Below are 8,925 nucleotides of genomic sequence, written 5' to 3'. Positions count from 1 at the left end.
CAAAATCCTCCACGCTGAAACCCTGCAGCCCCATATCCCACCCAACCCTGCCCCCCAAATCCTTCACCCCAAACCCTGCACCCTGAAATCCTTCACCCTCAGATCCTGCACCCCCAAACCTTGTAACCCCAAAATCCCGCCCACCCAAATCCTGCACCCTGAAATTCTCTCCCCCACAAACTGAACCCCCCAACCCTGAGCCCCCTAATTCTTGCCCCCACAACCTTCACCCCCAAACCCGGCACCCCAAACCTGGCATCACAAATATCTCGCCCCAGATCCTTCCCCACTACTCTGCACCCCCAGATCCTGCCCTCCTAGATCCTGCACTTCATAACCCTGAACCCCAAAATCATGCTCCCCCAAACCCTAAAGCCCTGCAGCCCAAAATCCAGCACCCCAAAATTCTGTCCCACACAAACTTGAACCCCCAAACCCTCAACCCCCTAATCCTGCACCCACATCCTTCCCCTCAAACCCTTCACCCCCAAAGCCAGCACCCCAAATATCTCACCCCTAGATCCTGACCCCCAAACCCTGCACCCCCAAATCCTGAACCCCAGGATCCCTCACCCCAAAACTACCCCCCCAAACCTGCACCCCCAAATCCTCCACCCCCACGTCATGAAAACCCAAATCCTGCACCCCCAGACCCTGTACCCCTAAACTCTGCACCCACTAATATTCCATCCCCTAACACTGCACCCCAAAACCCTGCAAACCCTAAACCCTGCTCCCTGTATCCCAGCACCCCAGAACCTTGCCCCCCATAACCCTGCTCCCTGTAATCCTGCACCCCCAGCTCCTAAAGACTTGAACCCTGCACCCCCTAATCCTGCACCCCAAAGCCCTGCACCCCCAATCCCTGAACCCCCAGATGCTGCTTTGGTAAAGCCTTCACCCAAAACACTGCACCCCAAAACTGTACACCCCCAGATCTTGTCGCCCCAAAACCCTGCACCCCCAAACCCTGAACCCCAGGATCCCTCACCCCAAAAGCTTCCCCCCCCAACCTCCACCCCCAAATCCCCCACCCCCATGTCATGAACACCCAAATCCTGTACCCCTAAACTCTGCACCCCCAGACCCTGTAGCCCCAAACCCTGAAACCCAAATCCTGCACCCCAAACCCTTCACCTCCCAACCCTACACCCCTAAATCCCACACCTGCTGATCCTGCCCCCAAACCCTACACCCCACAACCCTGCACCCCAACACTCTGTATCCCCAAACCCTCTACCCCCAAATCCTTCACCCTGAAACCCTGCACCCCAAAACCCTTTACCCAAAAACCTGCACCAAAATCCAACCACCCAAATCCTGCACCCCCAAATCCTACCCAACCCTTCACCCCAAACCACTTCACACCAAGACCCTGCACCCCAAACCCTGCACCTGCAAACTCTATCCCCCCAAAAGCCTGCACCCCTAAACCCTGCACCCCCAATCCCTGCCCCCAAAATCTCCTCCTCCACGTCCTGAACCCACCAACCCTGCACCCCCAAACCCTGCACCCCCAGATCCTTGCCCCACAAACCCTGCACCTTCAAACCCTGCACTCCCAAATCCCGCCTAACCCTGCACCCCAAATCCTGCACCCAAACCCTGCACCCCCCAAATCTGTCCCCCCAACTCTGCACCCCAACAGCACGCACCCTCAGATCCTCCACCCCCACAGCCTGACCCCCAAATCCCTCGCCCCGAAACCCTGCACCCCAAATCCTGCACCCAAACTCTGCACCCCAAAACCTGCATCCAAATCCTGCACCCCCACATCCTGAATCCCCAAAACCAGCAACCGCAAAGCCCTGTACCCCAATTCCTGCACCCCCAAATCAATTTCCATCAAATCCCACACCCAAAACTCATACACCCCAAGATATTGCACCCCCAAGTCCTGCCCTCCCAAACCTGCAGTCCCAAACCCTGCACCCCCAAATACTGCCCTACACAACCCTGAACCCCAAACTCCTTCACCCCACAACCCTGCACCCCCAGATCCTGCCCTCCTAGATCCTGCACCCCAAAACCCTGAACCCCAAAATCATGCTCCCCAAACCCTTCTGCCCCAAAACTCTGCACCCCCAAATCCTGAACCCCAGGATCCCTCATCCCAAAACCTGCACCCCTAAGTCCTACACCCCCACGTTATTAATACCCAAATCCTGCACCCCCAGACCCTGTACCCCTAAACTCTGCACCCACTAATACTCCATCCCCTAAAGCTGCACCCCAAAACCCTGGAAACCCCAAACCCTGCCCCCGAAACCCAGCACCCCAGAACCTTGCCCCAATACCCTGCAACCCAAAACCCTGAACCCCTAAATCCTGCCCCCCAAAGCCTGCCCCCCCACATCCTGCACCCAAAACAATGCACCCCAAAATCCTGCACCCCACAACCCTCACCCCCAAATCCTCCAAGCCCTAAATCCTGTCCCCCAAAAACTTGCACTCCGAACGAAACCCTGAACCACCCAATACTGCACCCCAGATCCTTCCCCCCAAATAATGCACCCCCAGATCCTGCATCCAAACGCTGCACCCTCACACCCTGTGCCCCAAAACCCTACACCCAAAATCCTGCCCCCAGAAACCCTGCACCCCCAAACCCTGTGTCCCCAATCATGCTTCCCTAAACCCTGTTCCCCCAGGTTCTGCACCCCCAAACTCTGGACCCACAGGTTCTGAACCCCAAACTCCTGCTCCCCCAACCACTTCACCCCAAATCCTGCCCTATCGAAACGTTCACCCCAAAGCCCTGCACCCCAAATCTTGCTCCCCCAAATCCTGCTCCCCCAAACCCTGCACCCCAAGGTCCTGTTACCCTAAATCTTGAACGCCCAAACCCTGCACCCCGAAATCCTGCCCTACCCAACCCTCAACTTTTAACACCCTGCACACCCAGACCCCGATCCCCCACACCCTGCCCCCCCAATCTTGCACCCCCAGATCCTTCACACAGCACCCTGCACCCCCAAATGCTTCAGACCCTGCCTCCCAAAACCCTGTCCCCCCAAACTCTGCACCCCAGAACCCTGCACCCCAAATTCTAAACCCCTTAATCCTGCTTCCCCAAATCCTCCAGCCCATGTCCTGAACCCCCCTGAACCCTGCACCCCAAATCCCTGTACTCCAAATCCTGCCCCCCACAAGTTGCACCCTAAAAACCTGCACCCCAAATCCTGTCCTACCCAACCCTTCACCCCAAACCCCTTCACCCCAAGATCCTGCTGCCCTAAACCCTGCACCCCCAGGTCATCCCTCCCAACCCTGCCCCCCAAACCCTGTCCCCCTAAAGCCTGACCCCCAGATCCTGCACCCCAGAACCCTGCACCCCAAATTTGATCCTACACCCTGCACCCCCAGATCCTTCCCTCCCAGCCCCAAATCCTCCCCCAAAACACAGTGCACCCCCCAACTCTGCACCCCCAGATCCTGCTGCCCCACACCCTGCAGCCCCAAACTCTGCACCCCAGAACCCTGCACCCCCAAATCCTCCAGCCCCACGTCCCGAACTCCCAAACCCTGCACCCCATAACCCTGCACCCCATAACCCTGCACCCCATAACCCCTTCACCCCCAAATCCTGCACCCCAAACCCTACCTCCTAAATTTTCTACCCCCAAATCCTGCCCTACCAAGCCCTCCACCCCAAACCCTGCACCCCAAGATCCTGCACCTTAAAACCCTGCACCCCCAAATCCTGCTCCCTATAACCTTGCACCCCCATATCCTCCTTCCCCAAACACTGCACCCCAAAACCCGGCACCCCAGAACCCTGCAACCCCATATCCTGCACCCCAAAACCTGGCACCCCCGACCCCTGCAACCCCAAATCCTGGCCCCCAAACCCTGTACCCCAAACTCCTGCACACAAAGATCCTACTGCCCTAAACCCCCAAATCCTCCACCCCCAAAATCTGCACCCCAAAATCCTGCACCCCCAAACCCTCTACCCCGAAATCCTCCACCCCGAAACCGTGCACCCCAAAACTCTTTACCTGAAAACCTGCACCAGCGAATCCATCCCCCAAACCCTGCACTCCCAAATGCTACCCTACCCAACCCTTCACCCCAAACCCTGCACCCCAACCCTGCACGTCCATTCCTGCTCTCCACAACCCTGCACCCCCAAAATCTGCGCCCCTAGATCCTGCACCCCCAAACACTACTCCCCTAAATCTGTCATCCTCAAGTCCCAAAGCTTGAACCCCCAAACCCTGCACCCCAAATCCTTCATCCCCAAGACCCCCAAGGCTGTCACCCTCAAATCCTGCACCCCTGAAATCCTGTTCCCTAAGACCCTGCACCACAGGTCCTGAAACCCTACCCCTGCACCCCAAATCCTGCACCCTGAGGTCCCAAACACATTAACACTGCACCCCCAAATCCTGCAACCTAAATCCCTTCCCCACAAATCATGCACCCCAAACCCCTGCACCCCACAAACCTACTCTCCCCAATTCTGCCCCCCAAATCCTGCCCCTCCAAACACTGCACCAGCAAATCCTGTGCCACATACCCCCCAGATCCTGCACCCCAAAACTCTGCACCGCCAAACCTCCACCCTCTAATCCTGCAGCCTTAACCCTGCACCCCGAAACCCTGCACCCCCAAATCCTTGCCCTCCAATACTGCTGACCAGAAGTCATCACCTCTAAATCCTGCACCCCAATATCCTGCCCCTCCACAACCCTACACCCCCTAAACCCTGCACCCCAAATCCTTCATCCCTGAGACCCCCAAGGCCGTCACCCTCAAATCCTGCACCCCTGAAATCCTGTTCCCTAAGACCCTGCACCCCCAGGTCCTGAAACCCAACCCCCTGCACCCCAAAATACTGCACCCCAAACCCTGCAGCCACCCCAAGCACCCCAGAGCCCTGCAATGCAAAATCCTGCACCCCCAGTTCTGAACATGCAAAACCTGCCCCCCAAACCCTGCACCCCAAAACCTTGCACCCCCAAATCATTTTCCTTCAAATTCCACACCCAAAACTCATACACCCCAAGATCTTGCACCCCAAACCCTGCTCCCCAGAACCCTGCCCCCTAAACATTGTACCTCCAAATCCTGCCCCCAAACCCTACACCCCCAAATCATTCCTGCAAATCCTGATCCCCCAAAATCTTGAACCCCCAAACCCTACAGCCAAATGCTGTCCCCCAAAACTTGCAGTCCCAAACCCCTGCACCCCAAAATCCTGCACCACCCAACCCTTCAACCCTAAACTCTGAACCCCCAAATCCTGTCCCCCAACCCTGCCCCCCAAACCCTGTACCCTCAAACCCTACACCCCCAAATCTTGCAACCCCAGCTCCTTCCCCCAACACCTTGAACCCCAATTCTGCCTCCTCAAACCCTGCACCCCCAAATCCTACATCACTAAATGTTGCACCCTGAAACTCTGCTCCCATAAATCCTTCCCCCCAAAACTCTGCACCCCAATACCCTGTATCCCAAAACACTGTCCCCCACAAGTTGCACCCTAAAAATATGCAACACCAAATCCTGCACCCCCAAATCCTGCCCCTTAAACTGTGCTCCCCCAAACCCTGCACCTCTAAACCCTACTCTCCAAGGTTTTGCACCCCAAAATCCTGCACCCTCAAACCCTGCACCCCAAGATGCTGCTACTCAAACCCTCCAACCCAAACCCCTACACCCCAAAATCCTGCACGCTGAAACCCTGCAGCCCCATATCCCCCCAAACCCTGCCCCCCAAATCCTTCACCCCAAACCCTGCACCCTGAAATCCTTCACCTCCAGATCCTGCACCCCCAAACCCATCAACCCCAACACATTCACCCCCTAACACTGCACCCCCAAATCCTGGCCCCTCAAATTCTGCATCATTAAACTGTGCCTCCCAAAATTTGCATCCCAAACCCGGATCTCCCAAATCCTTCAACCCAATATCCTGCCCTAGAAATCCTGCACCCCAAGACCCTGCTACCCTAAACCCCGCACCCCCAAATCCTGCAATCGAAATGCCTTCCCCCACAAATCGTGCACCCCAAAACCCTGCACCCCCCAACCCTACACCCCCCAATTCTGCCCCCCCAAATCCTGCCCCTCCAAACCTTGCACCCGCAAATCCTGCACCACATACCCCCCAGATCCTGCGCCCCAAAACTCTGCACCCCAAACCTCCACCCCCTAATCCTGCAGCCTTAAACCTGCACCCCGAAACCCTGAACCCCCAAACTCGGCCCTACCAAACCTTCACCCTAAAATCCTGCACCCCAAAATCCTTCTCCCCAACCCTGCACACCCAAATCCTGCACCCCCATATCATCCTTCCCTAAACCCTGCACCCCAAAACCCAGCACCCCAGAACCCTGCACCCCCAAATCCTGTCCCCTTAAACTGTGCACCCCAAGCTCTTGCACCCCAACCCCTGACCTACCAAAGCTTTGTACCCCAGAGCCCTGCACCCCAAACACTGAAAACCCAAATCCTACCCCCCAAACCCTGCCCCCCAATTCCTTCACCCCAACACCAATGCAACCCACACTCCCCAACATTAAATTTCCCCCCCAAGCCCCTGCACCCCCAAACCCTGATCTCCCAAACTCTGCACCCCTAAACCGTGCACCCCAAACCCTGCACCTTAAAACCCTGCACACACCAAATCTGCCCCCCCAAACTCTGCACCCCAACAGCATGCACCCCCAAATCCTCCACCCCTATGTCCTGCCCCCCAAATCACTCACCCCAATACCCTACACCCCCAAATGCTGCACCCAAGCCCTGCCCCCTAAACCCTGCACCCCTAAATCCTGCATTCCCAAACCCCTCCCCCCAAATCTCCATCCCGACATCCTGAACCCACCACCCCTGCCCCCTAAACATTGTACCCCTAAATCCTGCCCCCAAACCCTACACCCCCAAATCATTCCTGCAAATCCTGATCCCCCAAAATCTTGAACCCCCAAACCCTACGGCCAAATGCTGTCCCCCAAAACTTGCAGTCCCAAACCCCTGCACCCCAAAATCCTGCACCACCCAACCCTTCAACCCTAAACTCTGAACCCCCAAATCCTGGCCCCCAACCCTGCCCCCCCAAACCCTGTACCCTCAAACCCTACACCCCCAAATCTTGCAACCCCAGCTCCTTCCCCCAACACCCTGAGCCCCAATTCTGCCTCCCCAAACCCTGCACCCCCAAATCCTACATCACTAAATGTTCCACCCCGAAACTCTGCTCCCCTAATCCTTCCCCCCAAAACTCTGCACCCCAATACCCTGTACCCCAAAACACTGTCCCCCACAACTTGCACCCTAAAAATATGCAACACCAAATCCTGCACCCCCAAATCCTGCCCCTTAAACTGTGCTCCCCCAAACCCTGCACCCCAAAACCCTACTTTCCAAGGTTTTGCACCCCAAAATCCTGCACCCCCAAACCCTGCACCCCAAGATGCTGCTACTCAAACCCTCCAACCCAAACCCCTACACCCCAAAATCCTGCACGCTGAAACCCTGCAGCCCCATATCCCACCCAACCCTGCCCCCCAAATCCTTCACCCCAAACCCTGCACCCTGAAATCCTTCACCCCCACATCCTGCACCCCCAAACCCATCATCCCCAACACATTCACCCCCTAACACTGCACCCCCAAATCCTGGCCCCTCAAATCCTGCATCATTAAACTGTGCCTCCCAAAATTTGCATCCCAAATCCGGAACTCCCAAATCCTTCACCCCAATATCCTGCCCTAGAAATCCTGCACCCCAAGACCCTGCTACCCTAAACCCCGCACCCCCAAATCCTGCAATCGAAATGCCTTCCCCCACAAATCGTGCACCCCAAAACCCTGCACCCCCCAACCCTACACCCCCCAATTCTGCCCCCCCAAATCCTGCCCCTCCAAACCTTGCACCCGCAAATCCTGCACCACATACCCCCCAGATCCTGCGCCCCAAAACTCTGCACCCCAAACCTCCACCCCCTAATCCTGCAGCCTTAAACCTGCACCCCGAAACCCTGAACCCCCAAACTCGGCCCTACCAAACCTTCACCCTAAAATCCTGCACCCCAAAATCCTTCTCCCCAACCCTGCACACCCAAATCCTGCACCCCCATATCATCCTTCCCTAAACCCTGCACCCCAAAACCCAGCACCCCAGAACCCTGCACCCCCAAATCCTGTCCCCTTAAACTGTGCACCCCAAGCTCCTGCACCCCAACCCCTGACCTACCAAAGCTTTGTACCCCAGAGCCCTGCACCCCAAACACTGAAAACCCAAATCCTACCCCCCAAACCCTGCCCCCCAATTCCTTCACCCCAACACCAATGCAACCCACACTCCCCAACATTAAATTTCCCCCCCAAGCCCCTGCACCCCCAAACCCTGATCTCCCAAACTCTGCACCCCTAAACCGTGCACCCCAAACCCTGCACCTTAAAACCCTGCACACACCAAATCTGCCCCCCCAAACTCTGCACCCCAACAGCATGCACCCCCAAATCCTCCACCCCTATGTCCTGCCCCCCAAATCACTCACCCCAATACCCTACACCCCCAAATGCTGCACCCAAGCCCTGCCCCCTAAACCCTGCACCCCTAAATCCTGCATTCCCAAACCCCTCCCCCCAAATCTCCATCCCGACATCCTGAACCCACCACCCCTGCCCCCTAAACATTGTACCCCCAAATCCTGCCCCAAACCCTACACCCCCAAATCATTCCTGCAAATCCTGATCCCCCAAAATCTTGAACCCCCAAACCCTACGGCCAAATGCTGTCCCCCAAAACTTGCAGTCCCAAACCCCTGCACCCCAAAATCCTGCACCACCCAACCCTTCAACCCTAAACTCTGAACCCCCAAATCCTGGCCCCCAACCCTGCCCCCCAAACCCTGCACCTTCAAACCCTACACCCCCAAATCTTGCAACCCCAGCTCCTTCTCCCAACACC

The sequence above is a fragment of the Columba livia genome, chromosome 25 (assembly GCF_036013475.1).
Source record: "Columba livia isolate bColLiv1 breed racing homer chromosome 25, bColLiv1.pat.W.v2, whole genome shotgun sequence".
Taxonomy (NCBI): Eukaryota; Metazoa; Chordata; class Aves; order Columbiformes; family Columbidae; genus Columba; species Columba livia.
The sequence above is the reverse complement of the archived record's forward strand: the minus strand, read 5'-3'. Positions refer to the sequence as shown.